The sequence below is a fragment of the Euprymna scolopes genome, chromosome 46, assembly GCF_053919585.1.
Source record: "Euprymna scolopes isolate OS-2025 chromosome 46, ASM5391958v1, whole genome shotgun sequence".
Lineage (NCBI taxonomy): Eukaryota > Metazoa > Mollusca > Cephalopoda > Sepiida > Sepiolidae > Euprymna > Euprymna scolopes.
The window spans coordinates 87,786,135-87,805,224 of NC_136527.1; the positions used below are offsets into that span (position 1 = coordinate 87,786,135).

The 19,090-nt window shown below is 38.7% G+C and overlaps 1 protein-coding gene across 2 annotated transcripts in view; it reads right to left on the reverse strand.

Annotated features, from left to right (window-relative positions):
• The window catches only part of LOC145270604 (uncharacterized), an 80,171-nt gene that overhangs the window by 23,839 nt on the left and 37,242 nt on the right, over positions 1-19,090 (reverse strand). Inside the window, exon 1 of one of the 2 annotated variants that reach the window (XM_080126232.1) lies at positions 7,001-7,116. The exons of the other annotated variant lie outside the window; for it this stretch is intronic. The gene's annotated coding sequence lies outside the window, so the exon portion shown is untranslated. Of the gene's footprint in view, positions 1-7,000; positions 7,117-19,090 lie in introns of those variants that run through there. 2 annotated transcript variants of the gene reach the window in all.

Genomic DNA, 19,090 nt, shown 5'->3' on the forward strand with positions numbered 1-19,090 from the left:
TTTCTTGTAATTATTGAAGGAAACCAGTTTTGTCTTGGTGGCATTGAACGTTACCATCCATTTTTGTCCCCATTCCACTACTGATTGGAGGTCATCCTCTAGTGTTTCTGCCATTACTTTAGATATGTGTTCATTTGTTTTCCCCCTCGTGCCTGTTATAGAGAGTGGTGTCATCAGCAAATATACCCATCTCAGAAACAAGTTTATCAGGGAGGTCATTTATGAATATCAAAAATAATAAAGGTCCAAGGATAGACCCCTGAGGTACTCCCGCATTTATGTCATATTGTTTTGATGTATGACCGTCGAGAACAATATAACCTTTTGTCGATATTTTATTTTTTTAATGTGTTGATTAAACTGTACAAGTGTCAAGTATTTTCTTAACATTGCTTGGTTTTCAAAGATTTTCAATTTATGAAATATATATTTTGCTTAAAATTATTTTGGCTTTGTATTACTGAACACATAAATTCGAAAAGTTGTCAAAAAAGAAATCTATAACAAATAAATGTTATCAAAGGCAAAATAGGTTATTTTTCTACCTAACTGGATAATTTTTTAGTGTTTTTATTGTATGTAAAATGTTTATTTTGTTCGAAAAATCATACAATGTTTATCGATATATTTGATGAAAAACGAATGGCGGCGAGGTCTTTGTTGAATAAGTTAAGTTTGGGAAAATGAGATAAAAATAAATAAATATACAAAATACTGTTAGAAACTCACTCAATATATGTTACCGTGACATAGGCTGACATATACTGAGTGAATTTCTAACATTATTTAGTATAATTTTTTAGTTTAAACTCATTTTCCCAAACTTAACTTGTTCAACAAAGACCTCGCTGCCATTTGTCTTTTTCAAATAGATCGGAAAACACTATGATTTTCAAACCGAATAAACATTTTACATTAAATAAAAACACTAAAAAAGTATCCAGGTAGGTATAAAAGTAATTTATCTTGCCTTTCATAACATTTATTTGTTAAATATTTGTTTTTTTGACAACTTTTTGTGTATAGTAATACAAACCTCCAAAACAGTCGTGTTCTCGAGTAAGTTTTTTTTTTTTTTATTCAAGAAAATAAAATTTCAGTTTTTCGATATGAAAAAAAAAGAAGATATTTTTTTAGATTAGGTCCACCTCAACAATTTTCTACAAAATGACAACTTTGGAAGGTTTTCGACTATGCTGAATACGAAAATAGCATTTAAATTTTGCAGAAATAAGTAGTTATCGAGATATAAAAAAAAGTTGTATTATGCATTGTATTCTTTGGTGGCCATCTTTTTTATGCCATAAGCAAATCTGCTCCTCTATGACTGACACTGCCACTTAGCAAATTTACCGTTTGCATGGTATTAACCCCTGAACCCTCGCACTATTTTGTGCCAACTCATCGCCATCGTTTATGCTATTCTTACATGATGCGTCTGCGCATGGACGCGCGTAATAAGGTGACTTGTCACATCGCGGAAGAATTTTTTAGCAGACATTTAAATAACAAGTTTCAGAAACAAACAAAAAAAAATGTTCATTTTTCTGTGTTGCGTAGTTTTTAATGCTTTTTTAATTGATCTAAAAAATTAAGTTTTCCCGAGCAGTACACAAAAGCATTTTTATTTTTCGTTTTTTAATTTTTTTTTTTTGGAGGGGGGGGGGTCAATTATAAAACTCGTATAATATTTAACAGGTAGTTCTGTATATACCATTCACTGGACAAAGCGGGAGAGGGCAGAGCAGTAGCTCTAGATATATCTAAGGCTTTTGACAGGGTATGGCATGAGGGTCTCCTCAGGAAAATTAGATCATACGGTATCACTGGTAGAATACTTACCATAATTAAATCCTTCTTAGATAAGAGAAAAATTCAGGTTGTCCTCAACGGTCGTACATCTAAACAATATGATATAAATGCGGGAGTGCCCCAGGGGTCTATCCTTGGACCTCTACTGTTCCTGATATTCATAAATGACCTCCCCAACAAAATTGCCTCTGAGATGGGTATATATGCTGATAACACTACACTCTATAACAGGCACGACAGGAAAACAAATGAACACATATCTAAAGAAATGGCAAAAACACTAGAGGATGACTTTTTTTTTTTTTTTTTAATTTTTTTTTTTTACACAGTGGTCATCACTTATCAAGGCCCGGAAGCCACTCAGGGATAAGGGTTATTGCAAGTACATTACGTTAGTGTGGAGATTTGATGAAGTGTTTAATTAAGGAGGCGGTTCATTAGGAATTTGTTAACATTGGACTTGAAGACATCCAAGTTGTAGTCCGGAGGGAAGCAGGCAGACAGAACAGAGTTCCACAGGCGTGCAGTTCTAAGAAAGAAGCTTTGTTCATGGAATCCGCGTTTTGATTTAGGCACAGATATAGAGTGGGGGAAATTTTTCACAGTGGATTCAGCTAGACGGGTGTTTTTCGTGAAAGATTGGCGAGGGGGGACCAGAGATTGGAGTTCAGACGAGCACCTGCCATGGAAATAACGATAAAACAAGGATAGGCTCACAACGTCTCTTCTGTGGGAGAGAGGTTGCAGGGTAGAGAAAAGGGCATCCCCACTAAGCCACGAAGTCTATTTTGTACTCTGTCAAGGCAGGATAGGCTGTTTTTAGCAGCTCCTGCTCAGATGTGGCAACAGTATTCCATCCTTGGACGTACTTGGCTTTTATATAGATAGAGAATTGTATCAGTAGTGAGATATCTTCAGGAGCGGTAGAAGGATCCCACCATCTTTCCAGCGACCTTGGCAACAGACTTGATGTACGTGTTCCATTTCAGATCAGGAGTAAAGGTCAAACCCAGAAGCTTGTCAAAAAACAGGGCCTCACCCAGACGAGAGCCATCCATCACAATTGATGCCAGCTGGGGATCAGAGCGTTGATGATGTAAGGATAGGAGTTTGGTTTTGGATGCATTAAAGGTAACCATCCACATCTTCCCCCACTGAACCACGCGCTCGAGATCAGAGGAGAGAGAATCAGAGAGAACTTTCTCATTTACAGCTTTTGATGTGTTGCCGTAGATGGTCGTGTCATCAGCTATCTTGGATTTAACAGACTGGGCATATAGCTCTCTTACATTTTTTATTACTCTTTTACAGTGGTTGCTGGCAGACCTGAAAGCAGCTTTAGTCTCAGTGCATCTATTACGTTGGTAGCTATGGAAAAAGTGATTTCTGTGCGCGATAGCAGCAGCACATTCTGGGGAGAACCATGGCTGGCTGTTGGGTTTTTGTTGGAATTTTTTTAGATGGTATGAATTGGTCTATGCCTACAATTAACCATTCGGTCAGTTCTGATACTATAGAGGACATTTCCTCTTTAAACATGGAGTGCAGAGGTAAATCAGATATGAATGTATGGAAGCTATCTCAGTCAGCCATAGAGTATCGGTATACAGTATGGTGGAGGGGTATGTCTGGGGGCTTCTTACATTTCGTTTTTATCTTAACTGCTACGACGGAGTGGTCGGAGGATCCTAGAGGAGAATGAACGGAACATGAACATAGCTCAGGGGGAAGTTGAGAGAAAAAGGTCTAGGAGGCTTGCATATTGACCGGGTGTATCGGGCACACGGGTGGGTTCAGAAACAATCTGAGTGAGGTCATAAGCAATGGCAAAATCATGACAAAACCTCCCCTCATCGTCTGTCTTATTTGAATGGGTCAGCCATTCCATGTTATGGACATTGAAGTCACCACAGATGTGGATGTTAGCCGAGGGATGTGAAGACAGTATGTGGTCTATTTTCTCAGATATGCTCTTAAAGATAGTAACTCCGCTGTTGTGGGGCCGATAGAGGGCAAATATAAATGCAGTGGTGTTAGCAAGTGCAACCCTGAAGCACATATAGGGTAAATTAGGATCTTCTCTAGAGATATCCCTGCCACACGGGAAGCCATCCTTAATGTAGGCACATATTCCATGCCCATGGCGATCTTGGGTGTCAGATTTAGCTGTTAAATTAGAGTATCCGTTAATTATGAACTCATCTAGGGAAGTGGTCGGCCCTATTCCAGTTTCACTTAGAAATAATCTGTCCGGTTTCGTCTCCTGTAATTGGGTTTGAACCTCTGGAAGGTTGGAACGTAGACCCCTGATGTTGGAGAAGGAGACCTGGTAGTAGGGGTCTACGTTGGAAGATGGGGTTCTAGGTTTAATCGAGTTTTTATTCTGGAGATATTTCATGTTGAGGTTTTGGGATTTGTGGAATAGGTCGGCATACTTGGTTAGAGCAGTACAGAGAGGGAAAGTAAGAGAGAAAAAGACAGGAAAATTTTTTTTTTGTAGCACACGAAAAGGTAAAGCCGTAACAATTGCCCACTAGTATGGCATCGAGAGGCCCCACCAGAGACTACTGCATGGTCTAGATCCACTCGCCAAATGGCAATACAGCAGTCCCAGTACTTTGCATCCGCTGATAGGACAGCCTCCTTAGTGGTTAATCCAAGGTTCGGGTCCCTGACTATTAGGCGGATAACGTCAGCCCAGACAAAACGTTTACCTCCAGCACCCTTACTAGTGACATGGCCACAAGGACAGACAGAGACAGAAAAATTTCCGACATCTCAGACTACTGGTCACCAAGTACTACCGACCTTTAAGCAGCTTTTTCTTCACCCTTTGTCAGAAAAATCACTCATTGAATGAGGACTGAATGACAGTCTATAGTGGAATGGGGACAAAAATGGATGGTCACGTTCAATGCCGCCAAGACAAAACTGGTTTCATTCAATAATTACAAGAAACCTTCTCTACCACCTATAGCAATGGCCAACGACTCTTTATCTGAGAGTACATCTTTCAAGCTCCTTGGTCTAACGTTCACTGGAAACATGAGTTGGAACAATTACATCGAGGGCATTGCCAGGGCCGCTGCAAGGAAGGTGGGCTCTCTCTACCGTGCTAGAAAACTACTAACACCCGAAAGTATCCTGTACCTCTATAAGGCAACCATTCGCCCATGTATGGAGTATTGCTGTCATATTTGGGCTGGTGCATTGGCTACTAGTCTCTTGCTCCTTGACAAGGTTCAAAAGAGAATCGCAAATCTGATAGGCCCTGAACTGGCATCTAAGCTTCAGCCTCTGTCCCATCGACGAAATGTTGCATCCCTCTGCCTGTTCTACAAGTACTTTAATGGTGAATGCTCTAACGAACTGCAAGCACTTGTGCCCCCACGACGTGAACACCCTCGACAGACCCGATAGGCTGCAAAATCCCACCCCCCACACTGTAGAGATCCCTAGATGTAAAAGATCTTTCTACTCCAGTAGTTTCTTCCCCAGAACCGCTAGACTTTGGAATTCTATTCCAGGTCCCTGCTTCCCCAACAGTACTGACGTGCAGAAGTTCAAGTGCAACATGAACAGACATCTTGCTGCCCAAATCCCTACATAGTGCCCCAGTAGTTGTTGCCCCTGATAGTAGCCCCTACACCAAAGTGTCAATGTGCCTTGTTTGGGGTGAAAATGTAATAAAAAAAAATAAATAAATAAATAAAAAAAATTAAAAAAAAAAAAGGTGTGTCAGAAATTTTGTGAAAAATAGTGAATAATTCCACCCCGTCTTTCCAAGCTTATAACTCCTCGAAAAATGTAATTCAAACCATAATTTTTTTTTCAATTAGCAAGGACCAAGGTTTCATTTAAAAAAAAAAAAAAAACGTTTTTTTTTTTTTTTTTTAAAAAAAGGTTTTAAACTTCGAACTTTACAGGGAAATATCTAAAAAACACTACTTTTTTTTTTTGTTTTAAATTAGAATATATTATTTATTGACCTTTTCTCTTCAATTTGTGATATATAAAACTTTGGTGAGTAAATTAATTATTTACTTTTTAACAGACACTTGAAAATGGGGGGGGCGTGAATTAAAAAAAAAACGTTTGTCTAAAATATCATATTCGGTTTATTGGAAAGAGCATAAAATTTCACATTGACTCTGAAAATATCGTAAAAATAGAATCAATAGAAAAATTTTGATAGATTTTTAAAGTTTAAAAATTGAAAAATACTGAACTCGTAAAATTCAATTAATTTCATTACTATTTTTTAGAAAATAAAAAATAAAAAAATTCTATTACTTTTTAAACAACTTTAATAGTTTATTTTGGAAGTATAATCCATAAAGAAAATAAAGAACCCACTTTTAAAAAAGAAATTACGAGTTTTTTTATATTTTATTCGCAGTTTCGTGTTAGGGGTGTCAAAAATTTCTACAAAAATTCTGAGTGCTTCCTTCTCACGGAAAAACGGTAAATTAAACTACAGAAGCAAGCAGTGCTTCTGTAGTTTAATTTACCGTTTTTCCGTAAGTAACGCGCCGACATACACCGAGCAGAGGAAAAGAACTGTTTAATTTTTCACAAAAATTCTGTTTACATTGGGCGTTAGGGCGGTGGAGGGCAGGGAGACGTGTAGTGCCCCCCCCCTTGCCCCTCTATCAAAATCTATTGGTCGGTGTTCTGTTATAGTTAAGGTAAACATTTTGTCATTTAAAAGAAAATTGTGGAGGTGGACCTAATCTAAAAATCCCCCCCCCCCCAAAAAAAACTGCGACAACATTTTTCTGGTTTAAGGAACGCTCCCTGCAACGCGCTGCGTGCGTACAACATTGTAGTCAGTGCGTATTTCGCAATGGGGACCCTCCTCACTCGTGTACGTCAGCCTACTGTTTTTTTTTTTTTTTTTTTAAATAAATAAAAAATAAGTGGGAGGCGCATTTTTTTTTTCCAACGTGGAAAAACATCTCAACTGAAAACAATATTTCATTTCATATTAAAAAAAAAAAAAACGCCACAAATAAAAAAGAATATGTCGTGTTAAATCATTTTTTCTAAATCGATACAAAAATATATGTATATAAAAAAAAAAGATCGTATGTGTTTAAAATAAAAACATTCACACGAGGTCAGAATTCGAATGAAAAAAAAAAAATAAATGAATAAGGATGTCGTGTGGGGGGGTTATTCGTCATACCTTTTCGAGGAGGGTGAATCCAGATTCCAATATGTCTTCCAAAATAGAACTCTCCTCGTAAATGTCGTAGCTCTTTTGTTAGCGTTGTTCTGATTGGTTGATTAGACACACGTGACCAATACATTCCTCTCCCCCCCCCTATACTTACGAAACTTTTTCGAAATCCGCTTTCCGTTTTCGTATTTTTATTACAGATATACGAAAAAGTTTTCAAAAAACAAATATATAAAAAATAAATATCAAAGGCAAGATACTGTTATTTTTTTTTTGTTGTTTTTACACGTAAATAAAAAATGTTTTAAACAATTGGGCTCTAAGTAGGACGTTTTGCTTAGTTCTGGAGTGACAAGGATGACCAATAACCCCCATTTTCCCCCTTTTGAGTTGGCCTTGTGCCCAAGTTTTTTGTTCACTTTGAACTTACATTGTAATTTTAGCCTGAATAAAAGATTTAATATTTTAAAGGCAAGATAAGTTACTTTTCTACCTAACTGGATAAATTTTTAGTGTTTTTATTTTAATGTAAAACGTTTATTTGGTTCGAAAAACAAGTAATGTTGAGCGCTACCAAAGAACAATAAAAAATAGCTGCATTTCTCTTTGAAGTCTCGATAATCACTTCAAAATAAGAAATAAAATAAAATGGCGGTAGGTGTGCCAGAAATTTCGTGAAAAATATTGAATAATTCCACCCCGTCTTTCCAAGCTTATCACTCCTCAAAAAATGTAACTCAAGCCCTAATTTCTTTTTTCAATTAAAGGAGCAAGGATCAAGGTTTCATTAAAAAAAAAACAACAAAAAAACAACAAACAAAAAACAACGTGTTTTTTTTTTTGTTAAAAAAAAGATTTTAAACTTCGGACTTTACAGGTAAATTCCTAAAAAAACACTTCTTTAGAGCGATAGGTGTATCAAAATTTTTTGAGATTTTTAACACACCCTAACACGAAACTGCGAATAAAATATAAAAAAACTCGTAATTTCTCTTTAAAAAGTGGGTTGTTTATTTTCTTTATGGATTATACTTCCAAAATAAACTATTAAAGTTGTATAAAAAGTAATAGAAATATTTTATTTTTATTTTTTAAAACAGTAATGAATTTTAGGAACTCAATATTTTTCAATTTTTAAACTTTAAAAATCTATCAAAATTTTTCTATTGATTCAATTTTTACGATATTTTCAGAGTCAATGTGAAATTTTATGCTCTTTCCAATAAACCGAATATAATATTTTAGACAAACGTTTTTGTTTTAATTCACGCCCCCCCCCATTTTCAAGTGTCTATTAAAAAGTAAATAATTAATTTACTCACCAAAGTGTTATATATCACAAATTGAAGATAAAAGATCAATAAATAATATATTCAAATTTAAAACAAAAAAAAAAGAAGTGTTTTTTTAGAAATTTACCTGTAAAGTCCAAAGTTTAAAACCTTTTTTTTTTTTTAAACCACGCTGTCATTTTTTTTTTTTCTTCTTTTTAAATGAAATCTTGGTCTTTGCTCCTTTAATGGAAAAAAAATTAGGGTTTGAATTACATTTTTCGAGTAGTTATAAGCTTGGAAAGACAGGGGGTCGAATTATTTAATATATTTCACGCATTCGTAAGGGCAGTTTCTGACACATCTAGTTGAGCGCTACCAACGAACAAGAAAAAATGGCTGCATTTTTATTTGAAGTCTCGATAATCACTTCAAAATAAGAAATGAAATAAAATGGTGCTAGAAACCCCTCCAATAAAAGCCACGGTAACATTTACTGGATGGGTTTTTACCACTATTTTGTTTTATTTCTTATTTTTAAGTCTTTGAGGCACGACAGGAAGACGAATGAACACATTTCTAAAGAAATGGCAGAAACACTAGAGGAAGACCTCCAATCTGTAGTGGAATGGGGACAAAAGTGGTTGGTCGCGTTCAATGCTGCCAAGACTAACCTAGTTTCATTCAATAATTACAAGAAACCCTCTCTACCACCCATAGCAATGGCCAACGACTCTTTATCTGAGAGTCCATCTTTCAAACTCCTTGGCCTAACGTTCACAGGAAACATGAGTTGGAACAATTACATTTTTTTTTTTTTTTTTTTTATTACATTTTCACCCCAAACAAGGCACATTGCCACTTTAATGTAGGGGGCTACTATCAGGGGAAACATCTACTGGGGTACTATGTAGGGATTAGGGCAGCGGGATGTTGGTTCACGTTGCACTTGACCTTATGCATGTCAGTACAGTTGGGGAAGCAGTGACCTGGAATGGAATTCCAAAGTCTAGCAGTTCTGGGGAAGAAACTACTGGAGTAGAAAGATCTTTTACATCTAGGGATCTCTACAGTGTGGGGGTGGGATTTTGTAGCTTGTCGGGTCTGTCGAGGGTGTTCACGTCGTGGGGGCACAAGTGCTTGCAGTTCTTCAGAGCATTCACCATTATAATACTTGTAGAACAGGCAGAGGGATGCAACGTTTCGACTATGGGACAGAGGCTGAAGCTTAGATGCCAGTTTAGGGCCTATCAGATTTGCGACTCTCTTTTGAACCCTGTCAAGGAGCGAGAGACTAGTAGCAGATGCACCGGCCCAAATATGACAGCAATACTCCATACATGGGCGAATAGTGGCCTTATAGAGGTACAGGATACTTTCGGGTGTTAGAAGTTTTCTAGCACGGTAGAAAGAGCCCACCTTCCTCGCAGCGGCCCTGGCAATGCCCTCGATGTAATTGTCCCAACTCATGTTTCCTGTGAACGTTAGGCCAAGGAGCTTGAAAGACGTACTCTCAGATAAAGAGTTGTTGGCCATTGCTATAGGTGGTAGAGAAGGTTTCTTGTAATTATTGAATGAAACCAGTTTTGTCTTGGTGGCATTGAACGTTACCATCCATTTTTGTCCCCATTCCACTACTGATTGGAGGTCATCCTCTAGTGTTTCTGCCATTACTTTAGATATATGTTCATTTGTTTTCCTGTCGTGCCTGCTATAGAGTGTGGTGTCATCAGCATATATACCCATCTCAGAGGCAATTTTGTCGGGGAGGTCATTTATGAATATCAGGAACAGCAGAGGACCAAGGATAGATCCTTGGGGCACTCCCGCATTTATATCATATTGTTTAGATGTACGACCGTCGAGGACAACCTGGATTTTTCTCTTATCTAAGAAGGATTTAATTATGTTAAGTATTCTACCAGTGATACCGTAAGATCTAATCTTCCTGAGGAGACCCTCATGCCATACCCTGTCAAAAGCCTTAGATATATCTAGAGCTACCGCTCTGCCCTCTCCCGCTTTGTCCAGTGAATGGTATATGCGTTCAGAGATTACAGTGAGGATGTCTGCCATGGAACGGGCTTGTCTAAATCCATATTGATGGTCGGTCAGAAGTTTAGCATCTGTAAGGTGCTGGACTAGAGCATGGTTAATTAAGGTCTCAAATATTTTGGCAAAAAGTGGGAGGAGGCTAATAGGGTGATCATTTAATGGGTCAGTTCTTTCGCCAGAATTCTTGAATACTGGTACCACAGAAGCAGTTTTCCAACAGGTCGGAAAGCAAGATTCATTAAGGCATTTGTTGTAGAGTTTGGAGAGAACTGGAGCTACTTCAGCTGAGCACTTTTTTAATAGCACAGCTGGGATGAGGTCGGGTCCACATGCTTTGGAAGTGTCAAGGTTTTTTATGATAGCATGCACCTGAGCAGGGGTGATTTCCAGATCGTCTAGCATGGCGTCTGTCCGCATAGGAAATTGAGGTAGGGGGTGGTTTAGAGGGTCCAGTGTGGAGTTTGAGGCAAACCGACTGGCAAGCAAGTTAGCCTTTTCGGTTGCTGAGCAAAGAACCTCGTGATTGTTGGTTAGTGGGGGAATTGTTGATTGCCCATTATTTACTACACTGTTGTAGATTTTCCAGAAGTCACGAGTTCCTAGTTTTTGTGCTTCGATGCGTTGTTTAGTGGTTTCCGTAAATTCCCTCATTGAAGGCATTGCCAGGGCCGCTGCAAGAAAGGTGGGCTCTCTCTACCGTGCTAGAAAACTACTAACACCCGAAAGTATCCTATACCTCTATAAGGCCACTATTCGCCCATGTATGGAGTATTGCTGCCACATCTGGGCTGGTGCATCTGCTACTAGTCTCTCGCTCCTTGACAAAGTTCAAAAGAGAGTCGCAAACCTGATAGGCCCTGAACTGGCATCTAAGCTTCAGCCTCTGTCCCATCGACGAAATGTTGTATCCCTCTGCCTTTTCTATAAGTATTTTAGTGGTGAATGCCCTGACGAACTGCAATCACTTGTGCCCCCACGACGTGAACACCCTCGACAAACCCGACAGGCTGCTAAATCTCACCCCCACACTGTAGAGATCCCTAGATGTAAAAGATCTTTTTACTCCAATAGTTTCTTCCCCAGAACCGCTAGACTCTGGAATTCCATTCCAGGTCCCTGCTTCCCCAACAGTACTGACGTGCAGAAGTTCAAGTGTAACGTGAACCGACACCTTGCTGCCCAAATCCCTACATAGTACCCCAGTAGTTGTTGCCCCTGATAGTAACCCCCTACACCAAAGTGGCAATTTGCCTTGTTTGGGGTGAAAATGTAATAAAAAAAAAAAAAAAAAAAACTTTAAAGACGTCGCAGGCATTTTTTTCTTATTCTCCAGTAGCGCTGAACATTACTGGTTTTTCGAATGGAATAAAAACTTTAAATTAAATAAAAACACTAAAAACTTATCCAGTTAGGTCGAAAGGTAACTTCTTTTTTTTTATACAAGTATCACCACATTATCAAGGCCAAGAGGCCACTCAAGGATAAGGGTTAAAGAGTGTACAGTAGAAATTGGACAATATAATAATCATTAGTAATGAAAATTTGGTAAATTTGATAACTTATATGGAACGGCTCGTCAAGAACTTGTTTACGTTAGACTTGAACACAACCATATTGTAGTCAGCAGGAAAGCAGGAAAACGGAAAACAATTCAACAGGCGTGCAGTTCTAAGAAAGAAGCTTTGTTCATGGAATCTACGTTTAGGTTTAGGCACAGATAAAGAGTGGGGGGGAATTATTGATAGTGTTTACAGCTAGACGAGTGTTTCTTGGGAAAGTTATGCGAGGGGGGACCATAGATTGAAGCTCAGTCGAACACTTTCCATGAAAATAACGATACAGCAGAGACATGAAATTGCTTTCCTTAAATTAAAAACCTGCCAAATATATGTTAACCTATGTCACAGTAACATATATTGAGCGGGTTTTTGATAGTATTTTGTCTAGTATTTTATTTATAACACCTTTTCCACAACTTACCGTGTTAAGGAAAGAGAGTCAGACGCCATCTTGAATTTTCCAATAAATCGGTAAACACTGTATGGTTTTCGAGCTGAATAAACATGTTACATTGAATAAAAACACAAAAAATATATCCAGTTTGGTAGAAAAGTAACTGTTCTTGCCTTTGATAACATTTATTTGTTATATATTTGTTTTTTGACAACTTTTTCGAATCTATGTCTACAGTAAAACAAACCCGGTTGTCGGGTATGGTCACAAGGTTGGGTGATGTCTAATTCGAAAGCTGTTCTTAACATGGGGAGGTTGGAAGGTGTCTATTTCAAAAGCCGTTCTTAACATGGGAGGTGGGGGGTGTCTATTCTGAAAGCCGTTCTTACTATAGAGATGTTTATTCGTTGTAAGCATACCCAGAAACCTACAGAAGTCGACATTTCCAATGTGAACGGTGAGTTGGATTTATGTAAAAAAAAAAAAAAAAAATACCCCCAAAAATATACCAAATTGACCTTTTTTCGTTTCAAAATTAAATTTTTTCGTTTTTGTTAATAAAATTTTATTTTCCTTAAAAATCTTTCGTTTTTTATTATTTGTTTTAAATAAAAAATACAATTGTTGAATGTTAGTCTTTCGATTTTCGTTTTTGGGGGACACACACACACAAAAAAAAAGATTAAAACGAATTTTTAATTTCCGTTCCATTTTTACAGCAAAGCAAGTAAAACAAAGCATTCTCCGCAAGTTTTACTCTAGGTCATTTCGAGTTAAAATCTATCAATCAATTAAAATCTAAACACGTTAATAGTCCAGTCAATCTAGCTCATTTTTTGGCTGAACCTCAAACAAATTGCTAACAAAGGTTTTTAAATTGCATTATAGGCAAGAATATCTCCTCTTTCAGATAAAAACAAGTGTACCAAAATTGACCTTGCGGAAAGGGGTCAACGACCGCCATCTTTAAAGGGTCCCCCTGATTCTAGTTTCCCTCTCTCAACTCAATTATTGTAAGTATATCTTCAAAAATTACAAATGTATCAATGTGAAATTTTATAAATCAACAGTTTTCATGAAGTTGAATATAATTATAAACTCATTGGTTTGGTTTTATTTGATTTTGGTTTACGGCATATCAACCCTTTTAGATTATTTGATACTAGTCCAGTCAATCTAGCTGTTTTTTTTGTCTCCACCTCATATAAATTGCTAACAGAGGTTTTTAAATTGCAGTGTGGGCAGGAATAACTCCTCTTTCTGATAAAAAAAGTTTATTAAAATTAACCTCGGAGAAAGGGGTCAACAGACGCCATCTTTAAAGGGTCCCTCCGATTCTAGTCTCAATTACTGTAAGTATTCTTTTTTTTATTAGCCGCACCTGCTTGCCGTCCCTGGCCGAAAACAAGCAATAAATTATTTTAATATTCTGGTGGTCATAAACCTGGCGGCTGTAGGCTGTGGTACTGGTCAAGTCTGAGCAAACTCTCTCTCCCATAAAAAAAAGTTTATTAAAATTACTCTTGGATAAAGGGGTCAACGGCCGCCATATTTAAAGGGTTCCTCCGATTCTAGTCTTCCTCTCTTAACTCAATTACTGTATAGTCCAGTCTTTGGTGTTGTGACTGAACCTCAAACAAATTTCTAACAAAGGTTTTAAACTTGCATTATGGCCAGGAATATCTCCTCTTTCATATAAAAAAAGTTTACCAAAATTAGCCTTGGGGAAAGGGGTCAACGGCCGCCACTTTTAAATCATTTTGGCCCTGTCATAAAATGCAATAACTAGCGAAAAGGATGATACGCAAAATTAACAATTACCATAATGTAAAAGGACAAAATATCGACTGTGTCATCTTTTTTGCTAAATCGCCAAGGCTGATATATTGGCCTGAGTCTAAAGGGTTAAAATTCAACTTAACAGTATTAAAATTTCGATGCATAAAATTCCTGACAAGTATGTCCATTAAAACAATTAATTACAAAATTAATCATTTTTGCTGACAAAAAAAACTTTATTAAATTACACAGAACAAGTTTATGAACGGACCAAAGAACATTTCTTGTCAAGAACAAGTCAAAGGTCACTTCATCATCATCATCATCATCATCATCAAGATCTGGCTGTGATGAGTTGGTGCAATGGAGGCCTTTGCAATATCCACACAAGTTTGAACAGTGAATGCTATGTTTCCTGCAACTGCATCTTCCTGTAGTACACCCTGAAGTACAGTTACACCTAATTATAGCCAACAAATTTACAGGGCCAGGTGGTAAGTCAGTCTTAACTGGTTGTAATTTACCATCTGAAAGTGTCCATCCCCACTCGTCAGGTTTTAGCTGGTTTCTACCTTTTCATTCCTGAATTTGGAAGTAAACTCGAAGGCTGTGGAATTTCGTAGCTGCTCTTGTCGGTGGCAATGATTTGGCCTCAACATACTTTGAGCTATTTGCAACCTTTTCCTTAAAGTGCCTCAGTCGAAGATGATTGATGTTTTCCCCATCATTACCATTGTATAGGCACACTAAAGCCTTCTCCCCAGCTAAAATAACCTCTTCTGCACTGCTGTCTTTGCCAAACACTTTAGCCAGTTCGAGGAAGTTTCTATTGTTCATCACCTTTCGGAGGGATGCTGCCTTCCCAATTCCGCGAACACTGGATGTAGAATCACAACCCAGTAGTGCATGAATGAAAAGAATGTTGGAACAGACCGCATCTCCCAATGATTTCCTCACCTCTTTGATGTTCCAGACTTTCACTCTTTTTTCACTAGCTTTTGGTTGTGGCATAAAGATGTTGTAAATATCATCGCTATTGGTATGATAACATAGAAGGACCAATAGGTCAGTGTCATCTGCTATCAAAATGGTTTCTCCTGTCTGTGCCAGTTCTAGAGGAGTCTTCACAATCAATACGTCAACATCTCCAGATGCATGGATTACTTTACAACCTGCTTCCTTCAAACTCTTTCCCAGCAAGTTGATAAACAATCGTTTGTTTTGTCGATTAGCAAGGAAAACATCCTTTTTTGATTTGAATACCATGAAAGGAGTCAGTGACACATTAACTCCAACAAACCCCCCTGCTCGGCGTCGGTGAGTCGAGTCCTTAATGGATGGGCCACTTTCATATCCATCAAAGACAACACATGCTTTTCCATATCTATTTGTGACATATCTACAGTATTGGTCACAGATCTCATTAAATGTGAGACCTTTTTGCCAAGGGAGACGCTGAAGTAGTGCTCCACCATCTAAGAGATACTGTGGATCTGATGACTGTGGACCTGATTGTACATGAGAAGTCAGTTCCCATATAGCGTCCGCCAAAGCAGATTTTTTTGCCTGTCGCAGTAATCCAAAATAATCAAAAAGAGCAGGTGGGTAACCACACAGCTCATATTGAAAATGTTCTTGCTGCTCCTGGGTTGAGGGTTCATTATTAGATAGCACCCACAGTCTCTGGAATAGGAGTTGTGGATCAGTCTCAACAGTTTCATCTTTGCTGCGTGAAACTTTTGATCCAAGTGTAATTGCTTGATCCTTTTTTTTAAAAGTGTACTCTTGTACATTTTCTCCAGCCATTGAAGCTATGATTGCCTCTCCTATGGAGTTTACTCTGTCCACATTCACCTTTTTGTCTTCAGTTACTCCACTTGAAATGCTGTGAATGGACGGATCTTCCGTGAAAGGGTCATATGTCTGGAGAAACGCAAGGACCTTCCATGTATCCCTCACATCACGCTCTTTTCTTGCTGAAGTAGCCTCCTGATGCTGGTCACTAGTGCCATAATGAATGCCTGCTAGTTCTTGCATTGTAAACTTGATTTCCGCGCATGCTGGCAGTGATAGCGTCCAAACCAATCGTTGAATTTCATCCATTCCTCGGTCATGAGTAAGGCCTCCAGACGTCTTCAGGCTTCTCATTAGCACCTGTTCAATAACCAGATCCGTTGACAAGCCAGCCCAGTAGCGATCACTCCGTCTAATCACATGGAATCCTTCCGAAAATTTCTGGTATACTTCAGGGTGGGTTTTTGGCAGACGCTCCATTTGCTGCAAATACAGATACGCCAACTTTGCAGATAGGATGTGTCCTGCTGCAGCGAATATTGGCAGCATTTTCCTAACAGCGTGAAGGTGCAATTCCCAGTTCCCGGTGCGCTCTGCTTTGATAAACAGTTGCAGGCTCTTCACCATATCAAGGTATTGAATCCACAATTTTGCTGTTCGCTGCTCAACCATCGCATCCTTCACATGGTTGATTTTCTGGGTAATCCTGGTTACAGACTCTGAAGACAGAACATTATCCAATCTCTCAGTCCCACCAAGGAGACCTATCAATAGCCCCTGAGCTTCTTTAAGGTCCTCATTTTGATGAAATGACTCTTCTGCATCAGTGTTAGGTTGATCATGCTCAATGACATGTGAAACTGGCAAATCATAGGCTTTTGCTAATAAAATAGCATTCAGAGCAGCAGCAACTAAAAAGTGAGCACGAATGGCTCTTGCAATTGCTTTGCCACTTAGCATGTGGTTGACTGTGTTTTCAGCATACACAAGTTCAAAAAGTTCTTGCAAACCAGAACCTTTCATCAAATGACCAATTGACCCCAGAAAGCTCATCTGTGTATGGAGCCCACAAAGTCGCAAGACAAATGATTTCAGGGGACTGGAACTAGGCTGTGACTCGACTATCATCATTACTTTGTACCAAAGTGGCTGATCAAATGTTAGAATTGGTGTTATGTTGTTTTTTCTGGCTAAATCACTAATGTAACATAAAGTTGAGTACACACAGGTTGGGTTACCAGCGTCCATGTCAATCATTGGCAAAAAAAACTGTTGCTGATTTTCCAGGATATGTTCCTTTGTACACTGACTGCATAAGGCCTGACCATGCGGGTCTGGACGGATGTAAAATTAGTGAAACCTCCCAAAGGATGTCAACATTGGCAGTGGAATCGACAACTTTCTTGGCCAGGAGCTTTTTAAATGTAACTGGGGGTTTGTTGGTGTGCCGTGAATCTAGGAACTTTATTTTGATCCTTCCAACCTTTATTATCTCTTCTGAAAATACCTGAATCCTTGGAATTGGTTTTGCTTTAACTTTCCCGGGGGTAACAGATGCTATGATGCCCATACCATGGAATGTGTTGAATCCATCAATACTCCTTACATTATGGTCCACATTATCAGCTACGAACTGCACAAATTCAGTTTCAACGGGGAACAGAATTTCAGTCCCATGAACAAGAGCAGCACTTCTTTCGAATTTCTGGACTTCCGAGTAGGATGAAGAGAAACCATGCTTATTCAGAGTGTCATTCAGGAACCTCGATCCAAATTGGTTATGCATTTCTACGGCTAAACCAAACTGTAAACGTGCAAGGAGAACTCTAGGTCTAACAGCCTGCATTATCGCTTGACCTATCGATGCAAGTTTCAAATCATTGTCTTTGCCTGCAAACATATTCCTGAGAAAAATCAACAATGATTAAGGAACATATTCAAGAATCACATCCTGTTCAAGATCATTTTTAGATGGGAGAACGGAGATGGGAGAGAGAGTTTGCTCAGACTTGACCAGTACCACAGCCTACAGGCGCCAGGTTTATGACCACCAGAATATTAAAATAATTTATTGCTTGTTTTCGGCCAGGGACGGCAAGCAGGTGCGGCTAATAAAAAAAGAATACTTACAGTAATTGAGACTAGAATCGGAGGGACCCTTTAAAGATGGCGTCCGTTGACCCCTTTCTCCAAGGTTAATTTTAATAAACTTTTTTTATCTGAAAGAGGAGTTATTCCTGCCCACACTGCAATTTAAAAACCTCTCTTAGCAATTTATATGAGGTGGAGACAAAAAAAACAAAAAAAAAACAGCTAGATTGACTGGACTAGTATCAAATAATCTGCAGCGGGCAGCACAACCCATAGCTTCGCTATATCTCACTCCCTATCACAAATTGTTAAGTTTCCAACCCGTTTCCCTGACCAGGAAGAACAACACGCATCACTTCTAGATCTGTTTTTGACCACAGTTCCCGATGACTGCATAGCGAAGGCCCACAGCCCACTCGGGAACGCTTATCATGCAGTGATAATGGTTGAAATCGCCCTAAACTCTAGACCCAAAACTGAAGGGCCAGTGCTCAAAGCAACGAGATATTATAATAGGGCTGACTGGGAAGCCATCAGGGAACTAATTAGAGATGCTCCATGGAAAAATATTTTCTCTCTCCCTGCTGAACAGTGTGCAAACGAGACCACTGACTGGTTCAAAACTGCAATCGAAGCGCATGTTCCCATGCGGAAATTTTACAGTAAGCCCCACTCTCCCCAATGGTTTACGTCGACTTGTGCAACTGCCATTACTCAAAAGCAGCATGCATACCGTAGGTTTAACCGACATAAGTCCAGTTCAAACAGACTGAAGTATATAGAAGCTAGAAATAACGTTAAGAAAGAAATAGCGACAGCTAAGAGAGAATTTACGGAAACCACTAAAAAGCGCATCGAAGCACAAAAACTAGGAACTCGAGACTTCTGGAAAATCTACAACAGTGTAGTAAATAATGGGCAATCAACAATTCCCCCACTAACCAACAATCACGAGGTTGTCTCCTCAGCAACCGACAAGGCTAACATGCTTGCCAGTCGGTTTGCCTCAAACTCCACACTGGACCCTTCCAACCACCCCCTACCTGACTTTCCTATGCGGACAGACGCCACACTAGACGATCTGAAAACCACCCCTGCTCAGGTGCATGCTATCATAAAAAACCTTGACACCTCAAAAGCATGTGGACCCGAT